This window comes from Cryptomeria japonica, chromosome 11 (assembly GCF_030272615.1).
Source record: "Cryptomeria japonica chromosome 11, Sugi_1.0, whole genome shotgun sequence".
NCBI classification, from domain to species: domain Eukaryota; kingdom Viridiplantae; phylum Streptophyta; class Pinopsida; order Cupressales; family Cupressaceae; genus Cryptomeria; species Cryptomeria japonica.
The window spans coordinates 407,539,707-407,560,630 of NC_081415.1; positions in this window are offsets into that span (position 1 = coordinate 407,539,707).

The following is a 20,924-nucleotide window of genomic DNA, read 5'->3' on the forward strand; positions in this document are numbered from 1 at the left end:
AGTCTAGCCAGCACAAAGGTTTTTACTGAGATGGATATCAACAAAGATGCCACATGGAGTTGAGGTGGCATGCATGCATAGGTCGGTGAAGTGTCTGTCTGCGAGGTAGATGGTGGTAGGTCAACATTTATGTGGACTGCGTGATTCATCAGATATGTAATAGAGGTTTGTAGCTCAAGTTTAAACTAGCAACAAAGATCTAGAACAGTCTAATTGAGCAGACCAAGGTAGGTGAAGGAAACCACCAAACCATTCCTGGTGATCGACCAAGAGATCAACTGATAGGTTAAAAGAAAATTGCTAAATGAGGAAGGCATGTTATGGAAGGCATGATAATAGCAGGATTTATTGATGAGTTGCAGTTCATCAATCAAGGAGATTAGATCTAATGAGATCTTATTGGATTTGGTTCACATCAAGGTCAATAAAGAGACCCTAACCGCCCAAAGTTTGAATTGGTTTTTGGTGGGAAAACTAGTTTATAAATATGGAAACCAAAATCTATGAAGGCTACCACTAGATGAGAGAGTGTTTCTGCATGTGAGAATAAATCAATCAAGTGATCAATGAGTATTAGAGGAGAGTCTGTGTGAGAGAGAGATGGGTTGAAGAGTTCAACCTGTAAGAGTGAGGCAATGAGTAGTTTTCCATTGAGTTTGAGAGAGAAGTGTACCAGTACTAACTCAAACAACAAAGAAGAGGCAAAGATGATTGTAGAAAAGAGAAGAGCACAGAGAGAACTAGAAGAGAACCAACAAAACATAACTGATAGAGAGCAGAAATGGAAGAGAAGGAGAAGAGGTTGAACCGACAAGGGTGCAATAGAGAACAAGGTTCAACAGAGAGTGGGTTGCAACATGACATAAGGTTGTTGTGGTGAGAAGGTGAGGAGAGAACCGACAAAGGATTGAAGAGAGAAGAACTGGTAGAGAGAGTTGCATAAGAGTTATAAAGCTCCTTTTGTAACTAGGCTATAACTACTGTAATTGATTATATTCTTAGAAGATCACTGAGTTGGAGCTCGGTGCAGGGAATCGGGGGTTGGTGCCCTAAACATTGTAATTAGAGTTTCATTGTGAGGTTGGATTGGAGTAGTAGACTCCAGCAACATTTCTCACTGAGGTTTTTCCCATCTTGGGTTTTCCTCATATATGATGGTGTTATGTGATGTCCCTTTCATGTGTGATTGCATTTGTGATATTCTCCCATCTAACAATAAGTCTTCTTTCTGCTAGATCTAATAACCGGTATACACACATAGGGTAGATAAAGGGAAAAGTTTTTAAACCACTGATTCACCCCTCTCTTAGTGGCACTATCGTCCCAAAGGGTGTACTTCAAATGGTTGAGCCAGTCTCTAGGGTTCTTCTCAAGAATCTTTTTAGCGATGTCTAAGATATTCTTATTGGTAGACTCGACTACTCAATTCCCCTAAGGGTAATAGTTAGATGAAAAATCAATAAGTACCTTGAATTCATACTCCCATTGCATTAATTGCACGGATATAAAAGTTGGGCCATTGTCACATACCAGAGCGAAGGGCAGTCCAAACCTAGTGACAATATGTTCTTCAAGGAATTTAAGGACTATTTCTGCAACTAAATTCTTACATGCCTGAGATTTTGTCCAATAGGTACAATAATATGTGGTGGTTAATATGAACTTGTGTCCTGCAGATGAATTAGGGTTAATCACTCCAAAAGTCCAATGCCCATTGGGCAAAATATCTAACTTCAAATACTGGTTGGAGGGGCATGCCAAGATTCCTTTCCCTAGAAGCTACAGTTTGATAGGTATGGCAGTGTCTGGCGTGCTCATGAATTTCTTTAAAGATGCTAGGCCAATAGTAACTTGCTTTCAATATCTGATGCATTGTAGCATCTGCCAACCCATGACTGGTGCCATATTTATCATGAAATTCCTCATTCATCTTTCAAGATTCTTGTTGATTAAGACACCTGAGATAGACGCCTTCATAATTTTTTATGTATAGTGTTGAATATTTGATCATGTAATTAGCACTTTTAAGCCTCAAATCTCGTCTTTGCATAGTATTCAATCCTTCGGGACACCTATTATTGAGCAAGATAAAGATCAAGTCCGTATACCAAGGATCCTGAGTGAACGACTCTAAAGTGTATTGTTGATATTGAATATGAGGAGAATTGACTGTTATAGCCTATGACAAACCCTGACCTCTTACCAACCTCATAGGATTCATTTCTCAATAAAACTCTTGTAAAATAGCCATCCATTTCCATCAACATTCTCCAAGTTCACTCTGCATTAATAGTGACTTAACTACTTGGTCAAGTACAATTGCATATATCTTACTCCTTAAGATTTAGTGTCTAAATTTCTTCATGGCTCTCACTAAAGAAAAAGCCTATTTCTCGAGAGCAGAATATCTTACTTCAACAATCTTGAAAGGTGAACTCATCAATGCAATTGGTTTTTCATCCCCTGCTTGCATCTATGCCAAAACAACAGTGCCAGAATGCAATGAGGTAAAAGAGTATATGTAAAATGGCAGAGTATAATCAAGAATAGTCAACAGGGGAGATTTTGCAATGGACTTCTTGATCTGGGCAAAAACCTCTTTTACTTCACTGTTCCACTCTATCTTGGCATCCTTCTTCATCATCTCATTTAATGGCTTGCCTATCTCTGCAAATTCATTGATGAATTTTTTTACAAAATTAATATCCCTAAAGAAAGACCTCATCTCTTTTTTACTCCTGGGCATTTGTAATTTTAGCAATGCTTCCACTCGGTCTGGGTCAATTGATATTCCTCTTTTGAATATCACGTGACCAAGGATCTTCCCTTCAACAACCCCGAATACACACTTTTTGGGATTAAGGGATATACCATACTTTCGGCACCTTTCTAAAACTTTACACAGGTGGTCTAGATGATCTTTCCTAATTTTGGAGAATATGGTGAGGTCATCCATATATATGATGATGCATTTACCAATCAAGTCCTGAAGGATGTGTCCATCGCCCTCCGAAATGTTACCCCAACATTGATCAGCCCAAATGGCATCCTGCAGTACACATAGGTATCCCACTTCGTAGTAAATATCATCTTCATGCGATCTTTGTGGTTTACCAATACTTGGTTATATCCAAAATAACCATCAAGGAATGACATCATCTGTGAACCATTAACAATTTATAACACCTCATCTAGGGAAGCTAATGGATAATTATCTTTCTCTAATGCTTTATTGAGGTTACAAAAATCAACACAAATTCTAATCTCTCCATTCTTTTTCCTTACTAGCACTAGATTAGCAACCCCAGTGGAGTGGCGTATAGGGAAAATAATCTTAGCAGTGAGTAATTTTTGAACTTCCTTGAAAATCAGGGGTTCTATCGATAAATTGACAGGTCGTTGTTTCTTCCTGAATGGCTTCGTATTTGGTTTCAAAGGTATAACATGTGTAATAATAGATGTGTCAAATTTTTTTCAAGCCTTCATATCCCCATGCTATAACATCATTGTATTCCTTCAGGATTTGTATGATTTTTTCCCTCTCAGTGGGAGTGCAAATCTTCCCAATATAAACTATCTTCTCTTGACCTTCTTGACCAATATTGTGTGGTTCATATTTTCCAGCATCTGAATCAGTGGTCGGTCTTTCTTTTATCCTAGGATCAGAGTCAAAAAGCCACTCTAAAGTGACCATACCTTGAGAAATTACGTTCGTGGGGAGATTGGAAATTTCTTCATTGCAATCTTCATCAACAGTGTCTTATCTATCATCTTCATCAATAATCTGCTCCTCGAAAGCACCATAATTAGCAAGGAAAGCTAGGATGTGTCTATTGACTTCAAAGACTTGGAAATGCTTGATGTTGTTAGGTATGACGGATGTAGAGACCAGCTCTACAGAAAATCTTTTCAAAGGAGATTGACTTACTAGTTCCAATGTACTTGTTGCTACAACCAATGCATCTAATATTCCATTTCTTTTCCTGGGCACTAACTAGATATCAAAAATATTGAATTCCTCAATCAACTCCCATACTCGATTCGTGTATGTTGCTAGTATTTTATCATGACAAGCATACTGACTCCTTATTTTCTTAACCACCAACTCGGAATCTCCTTGCACTTTTAAGCATTTATCTCCCTTTTTATGGGCAAAGAGGAGTCCTCTAACTAGGGATTCATATCCAGTCATATTGTTGGTGCAAGAGAATTGGAGTCGATAGGAGGCTAAAAAGATTTTTCCTTTGGGACTGGTTAATTCATTATATTCTTCTGTTTGGGTTCAACAATCAATGAGGGAAGATCACTTTCTGAAAGTGGTTTCTGTCCCTTTAGTTTGATATCTTCTAGTATCTAAGGTTGATCATTTGCATGTTTTGGGAGTACTTCAATCATAGTGGAGGTGAATTGCTCTGTTTGAAGGTCCATGGGAGGTTGAGTCTCCTTATTCTCCTGCTTGCCTACTTTGACTAGAAGGACATCCTTTTTACACTGCTCTAGCTAGGGAGCTTCCATTTTGATTTCTTCCCTTTGAAGAATTGCTCTCTCATAATTTATCTTTCCACTTTCTTTAGGTGTGGTATCATAATCAATATCTTCACAAGGGATTGGACTCATCAACTTTGTAACTTCATTTTGACAAGGGATGCAAGATATCTCTGAGTGTTCCTAATGATGTATTAAATCTTATACTAAATCTTGTACTCTCATGTTATCTCCTAACAAGCACATCCCTTGTTTCATTCCTGCAATGAAATCCTTAATTCTCCCCATATGTTCTGCAACATCCACTTGATGGAGTTGGGGAATGGGGGGTGTAGAGAAAGTGAGAATCTCATTCACTCTATAAACAATACAAAACAATATTATTTCCATGTCGGCTTAGAGTTCTAGTAGTGACTGTTGTCAGTATAGATTGGATGTCGGTGTGAATAAACTTGTAGTGCCTACTGGTGCCGGTAGATGATGTCTATTTTTGGTGTAACCTATGAATCATATTACCAGTTGGTTACCATAAATGACAACATCAACTATTCTCATCTAAGTGTATAATGCCAACAATCTCCCCCTTTGGCATTGATGCCAACACTCATGTGAAAAATCCAAAAATTGATATCCAAAATTGAAGTCCAAAAACTGAATGCACTCCCCCTGAGAAAATGATGTCCTTTTGTACATTTTTCTCATACACCACTACTCCCCCTTTAACATCAATGACAAAGGATGTCAAAAGAATCAAAGAATTCAAAATTTACCTAGAGACATGTAATCGGCTATGTACAATCTAAAAAATGTCTGCTAATACCAAGTTAAGACCTTGCAAAAATTTGCTACTGTCAGAAATTATGGTCTCAGTCTGTCGGATCATCTCGGTCAGATAATGCATCTGTTGCTCTGGTGATCTGTTACCTTGAATAGATGCTTTGGTTATCTCATTCTGGTGTGCTAATAAGTTTTACAATCTAGGACCAAGTTTGTTCTTCAACTCTCGGGTTTTCATTCTCAATCTTGCCTTCTCCCTTTCCAATTTCTCAATCTTCTCTTCATAGGTTTCCATTTCCTGATCCAAAACTGAAGTAAGTTCTGAAGAACCTATCATATTATCAGCTATATCATCAATTTCTTTTCCTGTCTTCCTTATTTCCTTATCAATATCCTCCATTAAATGGTGAGGTTTACATGCTTCCCTGTACAACTCTTTGTATTCCAAAATGGTGGAATTTAGTGCCGGTAACAAAGAGTCAATTTGTCTAGTACATTCCTTAATTGTCCTGTCAAAGAATTCATCTTTCTCCTTATTCAATCTTTCCTTAATAGTCTCTTCATTAATTTTATCCACAGTTTGAATATTAAAAGAAATGAATTTGGACAATGTGTCCAATTCACTCACAGACCCAACAATGTGATCAACTTTACATGTCGTTGCAATCAACTGCAAAATTGGTAAAGTACAATCAATAGCCGTAAATTATAAGGCATTGCATTCGGTGATCTTCTTTATTGAATCTAAAAGTACATCTATAATATTTGTTGGTCTATAATCCATGGTGGAAGTGCTAGGTGGAGTGCTAGGTTCTGTAGGTGGTTTCTTATCTTCTCCGAATGTCTGCACATTAACCTTAACCAATTCTTCTATAATGCTTCCATCATTAATCTCTTCTTTATTCACTATTTCTTCCTTATTCTCACTTTTGTTTTCAACCTTATTTTCATCCTTACTATCTACCTTGCTGACTATCGGTTCAACTACACTTTGTTCTTGTCCCTTTTCTGCTACTACTTCTACCGGTATTTCAATGTTAAGCCGAGTATCATCAGGGATGGATTCTGATCTCTTAACTTCAGCTAGTATCTCAATATTCTATTGAGTCAAGAGTGTTGACTGGTGACTCAAAGATCTCAACATTTGTAGTTTTAGCTTTCTTTACCTCTGCAATTTCCTTATCCAACACAATATTAAAGTCCTGAGTGTCCATATTCATAGTAAAAATAATGTCAGACTTTGGATTAGTGTCATCTTTTGTCATTTCCTCTACTTTCTTTTCTTCAGGTTGACTATCCATTTGTGTTGGTGCCTCTTCAGTTATTGGTGGGGTGTCCTGTGCTGGTGGAGGAAGGTTATCCTTGACCGTGATATTAGGTACAATTCCAATTTTCTCTTTACCTTTATCTTTCTGATATATCTTAGTAAAATACTTATCCATTTTCTGTCTATCCTTCTCTTCTTCCTTCTCTCTCTCTCAACAAAAAATATATCCCACTTACCCACTGTTTCATCTGCTATTTCTTTAACTCTACTGGCCATAAGACTAACTTGTCAGTGACCACTCACAAAAACTGTCCTATTGGCTTCAGATATTAGATCATCAATTTCCTTCTTGGAATTAACAAGATGCACAACTAATAGAGCTTCTACCTTTAATTTCTTGTCAAGCTCCATGACATACATTCTCTTAGCCTCTAATCTTAAGTATAAATCATTTGGTATATCATCTACAACTTCAATAAGAACTTTCTTATAAATATCAAGATATAAAATAATACTTTCTTCTATCTTATCCTTACCCGAGTCCTTGAAAGAATGATAAAATTTATTTACATTACCAAGGTTACCATCTTGGGTGATTTCATTGATAAACTCTTCCGGTGTAAGAGTATCTGGCGCCTTAGGTTCAGGTTTCTTCTTTGGAGTCACTTTCTTCTTTTGACCAATGGGCTATCTTACAGCCTATTGTTTCTTTCTCTGTGTCCTTGACTTCTTGGGAGATGGAGCAGGTGTCGGTTAGGGTTTTCTTTTCTTCCTGTCCACTCTCTTGAATTTGACTGCTTGATCAGTGTCAGAATTAGATGAAGTAACCATAGGGGAAATGTGAGCTACCGATTTCTACTCTGATTGACTTTCTTTAGCACTAGCAACAATATCACTAAGATTCATCAATCCTTCTGTAACATTCTTTACCATCTTAGAAGCATCTTTCATAAATTTATCTCTTTTCTTTCTCTGCTTCTTCATAGCAACACCACTTTCAATTGTTCAGCATTACCAAATATCTCCTCTATTGGTTCTGGTGGAGCATCTAGGAGTATTTTAGCATATGAATCCAAGATGTGTGAATCCACCTCATATCCCATTTCAGCAATCCAGAGAGTTTTGGATCTAACCGCTTCCATCCAAATCTCAAATCTTTTCACTACAAACCATATCTATTTATCATACTTATCCACAATGCTTTGGAGAATCCTTTCCCTTTGTCTCATTTTAGCTTGAAAATTATTGAAGTAATCTTTCACCAACTTATCACCATCAAATCCCATACTGGTAATTGCCTCCTTTATCTATTTTCCAACAAAAGTATCATAGGCAAAATCCTTATGTCCTATATTGGGAATCTCTTTTGAGAAGTAAAGCATCAAACACACAATGAGACTTCCAAATTTGAAGGTTCCTTCCTTATCACCTTTGATTTTGTGAAAATTATCTAACATTTCATCCTTTAACTATTCACAAATGTCAATTTTAGCATTGTTTAATATCATCTCATGAGCACTATGAATGTAGGAACTCGATACAAAATTAAACCTATTAGTATGAGCAACTTTATAACCAATGACCATACTTGCAAATTTAACATTGTTATCCTTTATATCATTGACCTTAAGTGACCTATTGTCAAATGTAGCTCTGGTTAAGCTCATAACTTCCTTGTTTGGGATTTTCTTCTTCTTGTCAAGCCTAGTGCTGGTGGATGGTAAACAGGTAACAACTCTTATAGATTCCTTAGTGATCTTAAAAACTAAGTCGAACCACATAAATTCACCATGAACCCTTCTAAGAACATAGTGGATGGTTTCATTTGAGAATTCTGGCATATGGAGGATATCAATGAAACCTAAATCCTCAACTACCTTGTGTTTCAGTTTCACTACCCCATTCTTGTCAGTGATAACATTCATGTACATGTTCTTCAAATCTTTGGACCCTAAACTTTCTATGTAGCAATGTATGTATGTCCTAGGATCTTCAACAAATGCAAATCCCTTTGGGATTCTAGAAAATGCACCAATGGAGTCATCTAGTTTTGCTATCTTAGGAATGATTTTGAAAATGGGTCTAGGTCATTTTATGTTTTCCACAATGGTAGGGTTTTCTACGAATTTGGGAATAGAAGATGAAGATGCCATTGCGAAAGATAAATACCTTTTAACTGAGAAATCCCTGAATGCTCTGAAAGACCTTTGCTACTTCGCTTTTAGAATGCCTTTGCTCAATTTTGCTCTCTTCAAATGCTTGGATTCTTGGTGAGTTGAAATGAGAAGTTATCGTGCTTTTATAACCAAAAAGTAACTTATAACTGCAATAAATGCTTTGCCGATGAAGTGAAAACTCCACATATCTTCTGTTAAATAAGAATTATAACTTCTTACCACCAACCGAGGTTAAATGCATGATATTAAATTGGTTGCCTTACCCCTAAGGATTATTCCTTAGTTAGATGAAGAATCTCCCATCGGTGCAGGATTACTCTATTCTGTCGGTGCAGAGACAAATTCATCAATTCTCCAACCTCGCTTCCTAATCCATTGTTTAGAAAATTATTTCTTGATTTCAATCACCTTTTCTTTGCTTTTGTCATTAGATCCTTTATTGTTTTCTGGTACACTCTTTCTTCTACAAAAAAATTCAATATGCCCAATCTTGTTACATGCATAACAAGTTACAATGTTTCTCTGAATATATTTTCCATAACCTTGACCGGTTTGAGTTCTGCATTGATTAGATAAATGTCCAAATCTACCACAAACATAGCATTTCACATTCATTCTGCAATTGTCTGAGTTATGACCATTTTTATTGCATTTGGAACATTGACTAGTGGGTAAGTTATTCTGTTTATTCCTAAATCTATACTGATTTTCTCTATGACCAAATTTGTTGCAATTAAAACATTTCCCATTGAATTTATAAGCATTAGGTTGCCTTACCGGTTTGCTGTGATCATGATTGTTTGCAGTCCCGAAACTTTGTCCATAGTCAAATCCAAGTCCAATTGTTTCTCCATCAGGTTTCTGACTTTTCAGCATATCATCAAGCTTCACTGAACTATTCTTGAATTTTTCTTTGTATTCATTTGTAGTGACCAACTCACTTTCCAAAGTGCTAACTTGTCTCATAAGTTCCTCTTTGTCATGTTGCATGTGAATAAAATCTGTTTTAAGCATATCATTTTCATAACTAAGCCTTTGAGATTCATTTGATCTTTCATTAAGTCTTCTGGCAAAATCTTTTTCATTCCTCTTTCTATCTTCAATATCCTTGCATAATCTCATGGTTAAATATTGCATCTCATTCTTCATGATACTATTCTCTTGTCTCAATTTCTCTACAATATCTCTGAGAGTTTCCTTTTCTTCATCATCTTGATTTTGCAATTGCACATGTAATTATTTTCTCTTATTCTTTGCTATAACTAGGTTATCTTGAAGTGCTTTGATAAATTCTCAAGCAGTTCTGAGTTCATCTTCCAGTTTGATATTCTTCAATTTTTCTGCATTAAAATCTTCAAGAGCTCCTTCCAATTGTTGCCTCAAACTTTCCATCGGTACCAGTTTCAGAATCTTCCTCAAGCTGTTAGGCTTCTACAAATAGAGGACTAGGCTCTGATATCAATTGTTAGATACTTGATTAGTCCCAAAGACACTAAGAGGGAGGGCGGGGGCGGGGGGGTGAATCAGTGTTTGATCGGTAACTAGAATATTTAAACTTGTTTGCAACTTTATAACCCAAATTAATATACCGATAAGAAAATAATAGTGTAGTAAAGAGAAACAAAAGTATAACCATCAATGCACACCATAACACAGATATTTTTGGCGAGAAAACCAGGTAGGGGAAAAACCTCAGTGGGATTTGTGACCCACAATATTTACTCACTGGACAATATGAATAAATATTACTTATACAATAGGGGCTTGCACATGCAGGAAGGCTAATAGCCTAGAGCTCACTGCTCAATCACAAAAAGGAGTCCCACTGACTACAAATTTGGATGATTAAATCCAATGACAATGTATTGCTCAAAATAGCATCTACAATGCTAGATTCAATATCAGTTTAAGCTCTATCAGATACCTTTGCCATAAACCTTGCTTCGCTCTGCTCTACTCTTATTTGCTCATAAAATAATTACATCATAATGCATATATAGTTATTCACTCTCATATACTGCTTACATTCATCACCTAATTACATTTCCTTTCTTACAAAATAACCTACAAGATCTCATACATATATGAGTGTTTACAATACATCATGTCGGCTATACAATATAATTATAATACAAAACAATATTATTTCCATGTCGGCTTAGATTACTAGTAGTGACTACTGTCAGTATAGACTTGATGCCGATTGTCATGCCCAACTTTTGGGCACAAAAAACGGAACAACAAATTTTTTTTTGACAACAAGAACTCGCAACATATCCTACAATTATAATAACTTGATTAGAGATTTGTCTTATCTAGGGTGAAAATAAAATTGTTTACTAAGGTTGGGTTAATTAACCAACTCGAACGAGCGACTTTATTTGGTGGGGATTAATCAGTGTCACAGATTAGTTAGCTAGCTCAATTACCTTAACTAAGCTGTCGTAAATTGAAATGAGGGATAAATGGGTTACCTCAATGTATTAAATCATTTCCGACCATAAAATGATAATGTTATAAAATAATTGGTGCACGCGTGAATTCATTACTTAAATCCAACTGATAGGGGTTCAAATTCCTAATTAGTGCCATTTACCCACTAAAACCGATAATAAGTTAAAGCCAATTCTAATTTTCCCTAAACCCTTAATTTTGACCATTTAATTTTAATCCATCCAAAAATTGGTCTCAAGGGCTTAAGGTTCATAAATTTACAAATTCCTCCTTTTGAATTTCCCATTTACATTATATCCTATTGTCCACAATTAAATTGAGGATGATCTATTTACTAATTAAATAAATTAATTTGATTTAGGGTATAGTTTGCCAAATATACTAACTTTTCGCTTTAATACCCCTTTAAATTAACTATATTAAAATTTAATTTTTCTAAGGAATTCAAAAAAAATATAATAATTCAATTAAAATAACCCTATGTATTAATTAAAACTAAATTTTAAAGCTCCTATTTAAATTTCCCATCCCCAAATTTAAAATTTCCTTAAATAAGAAAATCCTTTTTTTATAAAATGCTAACCCTAACCCGAAATTGGGTTAGGGTTGCATTTCTATTTATCCCCTTTTTTTTGTTTTTTAAATTCTTATCATTTTATGCCCTAACCCGAAATGGGTTAGGGTTTATTAAACCCCCCCTTTTTTTTTATTGATTTCGGAGTGAGATTGCAGGTACGGCGGAGGGATTGGCGATGAGGGAAGGGAAGAGGAAGTGCGCGGGGGTCTCTGGGCGCCGCTGTGCGTACACACAGTGGCAGCAGCACCGCCCACTGTGTGCACACATAGTGGCGGACGGCATAACCGCCGCCCACTGTGTATACACACAGTGGCGGGCGCCGCTCACTGTGCGTAGCACAGTGGCAGCCGCGACCGCTCCACCGTGTTACACACAGTGCAGTGCCCTTCGGCGCCACCCACTGTGTGTAGCACAGTGGCTCGGTCATGGCCGTCCACTGTGTTAACACACAGTGGCCCGTGGCTCGGTGCCCGTGATTTCCTACCTTTTTTTTTTAAATATTTTAATATTTCATTTTTTTTTTGCGTTTTAAATTTTATATGATGTGTTTTTAAAATATCAAATATATATTTATATTTATATATATATATATATATATGTATATATATATATGTATATATATATATATATATATATATATGGTGCACATAATCATATATGAATATGTAAATATATATATATATATATTTGTATATATATATTTATATATACATATAAACACTGCTATGATCAGAACATAACATATATGTATATATTTTTCTAAAGGTATCTACAGAGTATGTTTTCAGATGCAGGAATATATATATATATATATATATATATAGGGTTAGGATTAGGAAGTTTATTCTGAAATATTTCTAACACAGCAGCATGCAATGCTTTATATATATATATATTTTAACAGGGATACACAAGGTCAGAATATGTCCCTTTTTTTTTGTTGCAGGAATAAACACATAAAGGAATTTATATATATATATATCTATATATATATAAGTGTATATATATTTTCAATATATATATATACCTATATATTTACAGATATATTCAAATAAATGTTAAGACAATAGGGCTGGAAACCCTTATATTGTTTTGAGATTCTAACATCTGAACATTCAGATCTTAGTCTTTTAACAGCATTATGAATAAATCTTATTTTCTCTTTTTCTTTTTTTTTAACAGTCATACATCATGCTTTTACAGCAATGCAAAAATACTAGTTCTTTTTCAACTATGTCTAAACAGAGTTTACAACAATAAAATAGTTGTAATTAACTATGCAAGTAAATAATGAAACCTAATGCATCCCTTTCTTTTTTTCTTTTTCTTTAAATTACAGAAAATGAACAAGATAACAAACAAGATTTAGATGTAGTCTACAGCAACATAATAGGCATCAAATTTTTAAGTAAAGATTACATTGCTTACAGATTATTAATTTACAATGGCCCATATATAAAATGGGTGAATAAACTAACCAATCTTTTCATTCCTAATCTTTATACAGAGGATAAAAGAAACAACCTAAAGCTCTTTATTTACATATACATTTTTTTTTTGCTACAAATCATAAAATTACATTTTCTTTTTGCTTTTCTGCATTTAAATAGGGAAACTATATCTGAATAAGAATCTGCAACCAAACAAATCTGCAACTCCTAGATCTTTTTCCTAGCAACCTGCATATAAAACTTTAGGACTGTGACCATGGGATGCTCACCTCCCAGCCTAGGCTTACCAGAAGCCACCCCCGAGCTTGGAGAATCAAGACCTAGACGGGGTTACAACCAAGCAATACAATAGGAAAAGGGGAAAAGAAATCAACACAATAGAGACACCCTTTCCCAAGCTGAAACTCCATCACAAAATGTGATGCCTTACTAGGGTGGAAGTGGACCAAGTACCCTAGGGGAGAAATCTGCTAAATAGAACTTACAGCCAACTCATGGCACCTATGAAAGCATAACCAAAAAAATCATTCTTAATCCCTGCACCCTTATGACCCCCAAAAAGGCAAGCATGCCATATTTGCTCCCCCTTATGACCCCCAAGTGAAATAACACAAAAGACAGCAGCAAGGGTCTCATGGACAGACCCTTGAGATCACTCTCAAAATGAGAGCCTCTCACCCTAAGGGCTGTCAAGCTCCTTCCACCCCCAAGACCAATCTTTCCTCCCAAGGAAAGGATGGTCTTGAACACTCCCCAAACACCACATTACATAAAACAGAAATAAACAAGAACACATAAATTTTACAATACAACACAAATAAAGAGTTACAACAATTTCCATTCCAACATTCTATAACAATTTTACATTTACACAAGAGGGGAAAAATAACACCAACCTTGACTTGCCAAAGGAAATCTAAGGGAAAGCTTGATGAAGAGCTGCCCAATCCTCTAATTCTTTTCTGCAATTTCTTTTTCCCCCAAATCTGCTATCCTAAGACTGATTTTCCTCAAAAAATTTCCAAAATTTCCAAGGATGGAGAGTGGGTGATTAGCTCACTAAGCTTCCATTCTTAGCCTAAGAAGGCCTCTCTCACTCCTTCCAACCTCTTGGATAGAGTGAGGGATCCCTCATTGGGTTGGTCTTCCCTAGGTCTTACACACTCCCTAACCTAGGTACCTAGAGAAGGAAAATGGAATGGGGAAGAGGGATTACTCCCTTCAAGAAGGTTATCCTACCAAGGAGGGCACTCCTATAGATGGAATTCGTCCATCTTGGGAAAACCACTTTTTTGGGTGGTTAAACAAGTGCTAAGGGAAAGACACATGGCCAATTTTGGCCTTCACCCATAGGTACCCCATGAGGCCTAATAGGAATGCTCTAAAATTGACTCTAGGAGTTGATTTGACCCTCAAAAAGTCAACCTGAAGTTAACCTACGGGTCAAATCTGAGTTGACCCTCCTTGTGGCTCACTAACCTAGATTTCTTGGTTCCTTCAAGGATAAGTAGGAGATATAACAGTTAACAAAAAAAAATAAAACTCTCCAAAAAGGTGACATGACAAATTGCCAACACAACATACTACATAGGTGTCAAGTGACACTACAACATAATTCCACATCACAATTACATACATGGCAATTGTCTCTTAAATGATTTAAACAATTCAATAAATACAATTTACACTCATGCAACATTTTACATTTACGAATAAAATACAATACATACGGGGTGTTGTCTCTCCAAATAGACAACCCCTGGTTTTACTAACGCACATAGGCCTAGGCTCAATTCTCCATAATATTTCCATGGTCACATGGATAATCTCCTGCACAACTCAATTTAAACATTAGTACTTCCCAACAGCCTCATATAATATAAAATACATAATCAGAATACAATACATCCATTCTGCAAAGACTTGTCATTATAAAATACGATTTGTCACAAATCAAAGCAATTCATCATAATCCTCAAAATTTGATCCATCTACAAGATATGCACACATATTTCTAACATTATAACAAATCCTAAAATTCGGATAATAACATACATCATCACAATATTACCCTAATTTGGAATCATATAATATTCTATAATCCATAAGGCATAGAAATGGAGAATCAAATATATATCAATATTACCAAAAATCGTGGTATCATAAAAAGTTATATATCCATAGTGTGTCAAAACTAGCATCCAAAATAGTTCTAACATGAAAATAACTGAAGAGATAGGATAGGTCGGGGTAGGGCCTCACACCGATGTGAATAAACTTGTAGTGTCTACCGGTGCTGGTAGATGATGTCTATTTTCGGTGTAACCTGTGAACCATATTACCAGTTGGTTACCATCAATGACAACATCAACTATTCTCATCTAAGTGTATAATGGCAACACTTGTGCTTGCTCAGACATCTATGGCTTCTTGTCACATCGAGCGGGTTTCTTTCTTTCCTTTTTCTCAATCTTCTTCTGTGCTAAATGTATGGTAGGCTATTGATCTTCCTGATCAGAATCAGATTCAATATTATGAATAATCACCTTTTCAATAGTAGGAGTGATTGTAGGTGCCACCTTCTATACCAATGGGGGTGGTGTTGGCATTAATTTTGTTGTAATAGTTGTAACAGTGGGTGTGGAGACCGATGTTGTTACAAAAGTTGATGTAGTTGCTGGTGTAATAATAGATGCTTGTGTCATTATAGTAGGAGGAAGTTGAGTTGACATTATTTTTATGTCAAGAGAAGGTTGAGATGATGTTGTTGCTGCTTCATTAGTCTTTCCATGCTCATCTATCTCAGTGGGACCTTCTCCTAGTACCTGTCCAATGGCAACCCGAATGGGATGTATTTTTGCTTGCAATATGGCCCCCAATCCTTCTCTTATTCCTAAATATGTTGCTTTCTTTAACAACTCAACCCTTTGCATTTGTTTCTTTACTTGTTCCATAAGTTCTTCTTGGGTTGGTAGAGGTGTTGAGGCTTCACTAGGCTCTGTAGATGTGTTCTTCCAGGACTAGACCTCATGGTCTCTAGATCTTGATGGTGTCATGGGCGGTTGCTGGTATCAAGCTAGGGCACCCAAGCCCTAGCTTGTGAGTGTTGTTTCTGGGTCTGCATTCGGTGGGGAGGGGTGAGAGGTTGGGTGCAGGGTTCGGTGGTGCCTTGGCTAGCTGGGCCATGTGCTGGTGGCTACGGGGGGGAGGGTTGCAATAGGGGTGTGGGTGCTTGGTTAAGGGGTTTTGATTCTATGTTGGTGGGGGTGTTTGGGGCTTTCTTTTGTTTTTGTCTTTTCTGTGGGGTTGGGGGCTTTGTTCTATGCTGCCTCTTAGTGGTGCTTGGGAGGGGTGGTGGTTTCTTTTGTTGTCAGGTTTCCTTGCTCAACCCTTTTGGGATGGGGTTCTTGGGAGGATCAATGTCGAGTTTTGGTGGAGAGACTTCAAAGGAACATCTCGTCTTGGATTTTTGGGCTACAGTGGGTTCAGAAACCCCATCCCAAAGTATCAAGACTTTTGATAATAAGATTTTTGCCTCAGATTCGGGGTCTGGCAGTGGTGGTGGCTCTCGGATTACGAAGATTAATGGCTATATGGAGAGATACAGTGAGAGGTTGAGGTTGGTTATTTCTCCGGAAATGATAGCTGAAGATATTGAATACTTTTCAAAACACTCGCTATAGTGCAATTTTTGGGGGATGAGGGTTTCCTTTTAGTTTTTTGAAAACTGGGCACAAAGGACTTGGGCACCGAAAGGGGAAATAGAGATTATGTTGCTGGCAAACAACTACTTCATGGTTACTTTTAACTGCATGGATGATCATAATAGGGTTGTTGAAGGAGGACCACATTTTTAGAACCAGGTGGGGTTGTTTTTTAAACCTTGGCATGTGGGGTTTAACACTTCGGAGAATCTCCCGAATAGGGTTCCAATGTGGGTTCGCTTACCATGCTTTTTGGTGGAATATTGTTGAGAGGATGTATTGATGATGCTCACTTCATTGTTGAGGAAGCCAGTGGGGCCTTCAATGCAAACCTTGGGGAGAAAGGTAAGGACTTTTGCTCATATATGTGTTGAAATGGATCTTAGCAAACCCTTGCTAGATGCTATAGATATATGTACAAGCTCTTATTCTTGGGTGCAATAGTTGGATCATGAGACTTTACCATTTCGATGTCATCTGTGTCATGAGTATGGTCATCTACAGTGCAAGTGTCCTGGGTATAAACCGTTGGTCCATAACCTAGATGGGGTTGATAAAGGAAAGGTTGCTTTATTGGATGGGGTAGGGGATGCTAATGGTTTTGTCTTTGTTAAGACTAAGAACATGAATTGAGGACAAAAGAGGTATTTGTAGAAGAGACAAGAGGAGGATACCTTTAACAGATTGGAAGCCTTGGATGACCTTAGCCAACAGGAAGTGAATCTGGGGTTAACCCCTTTGGATCAAGGTGCTTCAGGGGTGGTTTTGGGAAGCGTGATCAGGGACTCCACTTAGGCTCTGCAAGTGGCTGGAAGCTAGCATATGGAGATGGGTTAGCCAGTAGTGGTCCAGTTGGGACCCACTTTTGGTGCAGAAGTGAATTTGGTTTGGGGGGAGGGTTCTCCAGTAGCTCAGAAATTGGAACCGGCTGGGGGTAAAAGTCATAAGACCCCCGCACACCTGGGCCTTCATCAGAAAGATATTAAGAAATGTTCTGCAGAGAAGAATTCAAAGGTTGGGAGAAAGAAGGATTTGGATAAGATAAAAATGAATGGGGGAAATTTGGTTGAGTCAGGGTTAGTTAAGACTCTAGATTCTCACTTTTCCAATCTTCTAAAATGATTGTGCTATCATAGAATGTAAGGGGCTTGAAGAGTGGCCCTAGACAAAAAGTTGTTCGAGAATTGATTAGGAGTCATTCTCCTGATGTCTTATTCCTACAGGAAACTAAAATTTCTATGGATAGTATGATGGGTGTGGTGCCGAAGCTGTGGGGGCCAGGCGAGTGTCAGCATGTGGGGGCAGCTGGCTCCTATGGTGGGGTGGCCTGCCTTTGGAACCCCTTGAGGATTCATCCTATCTGGTGGGTTGCTTCCAGATATTCTTTGTCCGAAGTTGCTTATAGTCTTGAGACTGGGGAATATATTTTGTTTACCAACATTTATGCCCCCACTAATCCTCTGGGTAAGGAGAATTTATGGTCTCACATTTCTTTTATGTGAGGACTATTCCCTTTTCACCCCTAGATTATGGTGGGAGATTTTAATGCCATTTTAGAGTTGTGTGAGAAGAAGGGTGGTGTTATGCATTTGGAACCTTCTTATTTCCTCCTTCAGGATAGTATATCTTCATTGCATCTTGTTGAAATCAAGCCTGGTAATGGCCTATTTACTTGGAACAATAGGAGGGTAAGGGAGTATTGGATTGCGGAGAGGTTGGACCACTTTCTAGTTTCTTATTTTTGGGCTGGTGGGGGGTGGTCCAATGTTTGAAGATTCTTGACTAGAGAGGGTCAGACCATTGGCCCATAAAGCTGGTGTCTTCTTCTGCTTGGGTCGCTCACACTCCTTCATTCAAATTCTAGCTTATGTGGTTGCAGGATCCTTCTTTATAGGATCATGTTGCAGGATGGTGGAGGAAAGGGAGGCTAGCCTTTGGCACTGCTATGTACACTTTTGCCAAGCAACTGCAATTTGTTAAGGTTCAACTTAAACAGTGGTACCGCCAGTGTTTTGGGAATATTTTTCATGCTAAGAAGGATGCTCAATTAGTGTTGATTGACATTACTAGGGAGATAAGAGAGCATGGTTTTACTGAAGCCTTGCTTAGGGAGGAAGACAGGGCTGTCAAAGATTTAGATTAATGGGAGCTTAGGGAGGAAATCTATTGGAAACATAGAGCTTGTATTGATTGGCTTCAAGCAAGGGACAAGAATACTACCTTCTTCTTCAACTTAGTGAAAGTGAGAATACATGGTAATTCTATTCCCGTTCTAGTCAATGATAGAGGTGAGTAGTGTTTATCCTTGTAGGAGATCTCTAGGGAGGCTTTACAGTATTTTCGGTCCATCTTTAGCGAGGATAATGAGGGAGAATCAGATGAGGAGAATCAGGTTCTCGCTTGTATTCCTTCTATAGTTACTAGGGAGATTAATGAGCAGCTTATGGGTCCTATTCTTCTAGAAGAACTTGAGAGGATTGTTTTCCTCATGAGGAAAGGAAAAGTCCCTGGTCCGGATGGGTTCCCAGTTGATTTCTTTCAAGACTTTTGGGATATTATCAAATTGGACTTGTTGGAGGTGGTCCACGAGTCTCAAAGGAACAAGAAAATGCTTCTTTCTTTGAATACAACTTTGATTACACTAATCCCTAAGTGTGATGGGGCTAACCAGTTAGGCTAGTTCCATCCTATCTCTCTCTGTAATGTGATCTATAAGATCATTTCTAAGGTAATAGCGGAGAGGTTGAAGAACTAGCTCGGGGATGTCATCTCTAAGGAGTAGAGTGGGTTTGTGGAGGCTCACCAAATTCTGGATGGGGTGGTCATTGCTACTGAGATCATTCATTCTATGGTGTCTTCCAAGGAAAAAGCTATGTTTATTAAGCTGGATATGGCTAAGGCCTATGATAGAGTTCGTTGGTCCTTTCTCTAGAAGATCCTTAGGGCCTTTGGCTTTGTTGATGAATGGATTCAATGGGTTATGAGTTGTGTTACATCTACCTCTTTCTTGGTGCTAATCAATGGAGATCATATAGAGTTGTTTAGTGCTTCTAGGGATCTTTGCCAGGGGGACCCCCTCTCCCCATACTTATTCATTCTTCTGGCTGAGGGTCTAGGGAGGTTGATTAAGAATAATGCAGGTTTGGGGATTATTCAAGATTGGAATTGGGGAATTGACCTGTATCCTCAATCCCACTTGCAGTTTGTTGATGACACGGCCCTAATGGGACTAGCCTGGATTAGAGAAGCCTCAAATCTGCACAAAGTTTTGGATGTTTATCTTGTGGCTTCAGGTCAGTTGATCAATGAGGATAAATCTTCCATTATATTTTTCAACACTCCAGGAAATATCCAGAGGTGGATTTCTCATATCCTAAGATTCCAGGTATGTTCTCTCCCCTTGACTTACCTGGGTATTCCTATCTCTACTAGTAACCGTCCCATGGATTCGTGGCAGGGTATCTTGGATAAATTTTTCATGAAGGTTGAGAATTGGACTCACAGATGGTTATCTTTTGTTGGGAGGGTTCAACTGATCCAGTCGATGGTTCAGGCTCTTCTAATTTATCGGTTTATGCTCCAAGTGGCCCCTAAGTGGTTCCTGAAGGGTTTGGATTCTCTGGCAAGGCAATTCTTATGGGCAGGCAATCTGTCCTCTTACAAATGGTGTCTTGTCAATTGGGACTTGGTGTGTAGCCTAAAACAGTTAGGTGGGCTTGGCTTAAGGAAGTCAATTTTATTTGGGGAGGCTTTGGTGGCTAAATTATATTGGAGATGGTGTGTTGAACAGGACCGAGGTTGGGCTAGAATCTTGGCCCACAAATATATACAGAGGATCCCAAAGGAGGAAATCCCAAGGTATCCACTTGAGGGAAAAGGTTCTTCAATTTGGAGTACTCTTAAGAAAGGGGCCTCTCTTATAAAGGTGAGACTTTTTTGGATATGTAAGAGGGGGGAAGAGGTGATTTTTTGGTTTGATTTGTGGGATGGGTATCCCCCCATTGTTGATCAATTTCTGAATCTTGGGACTCT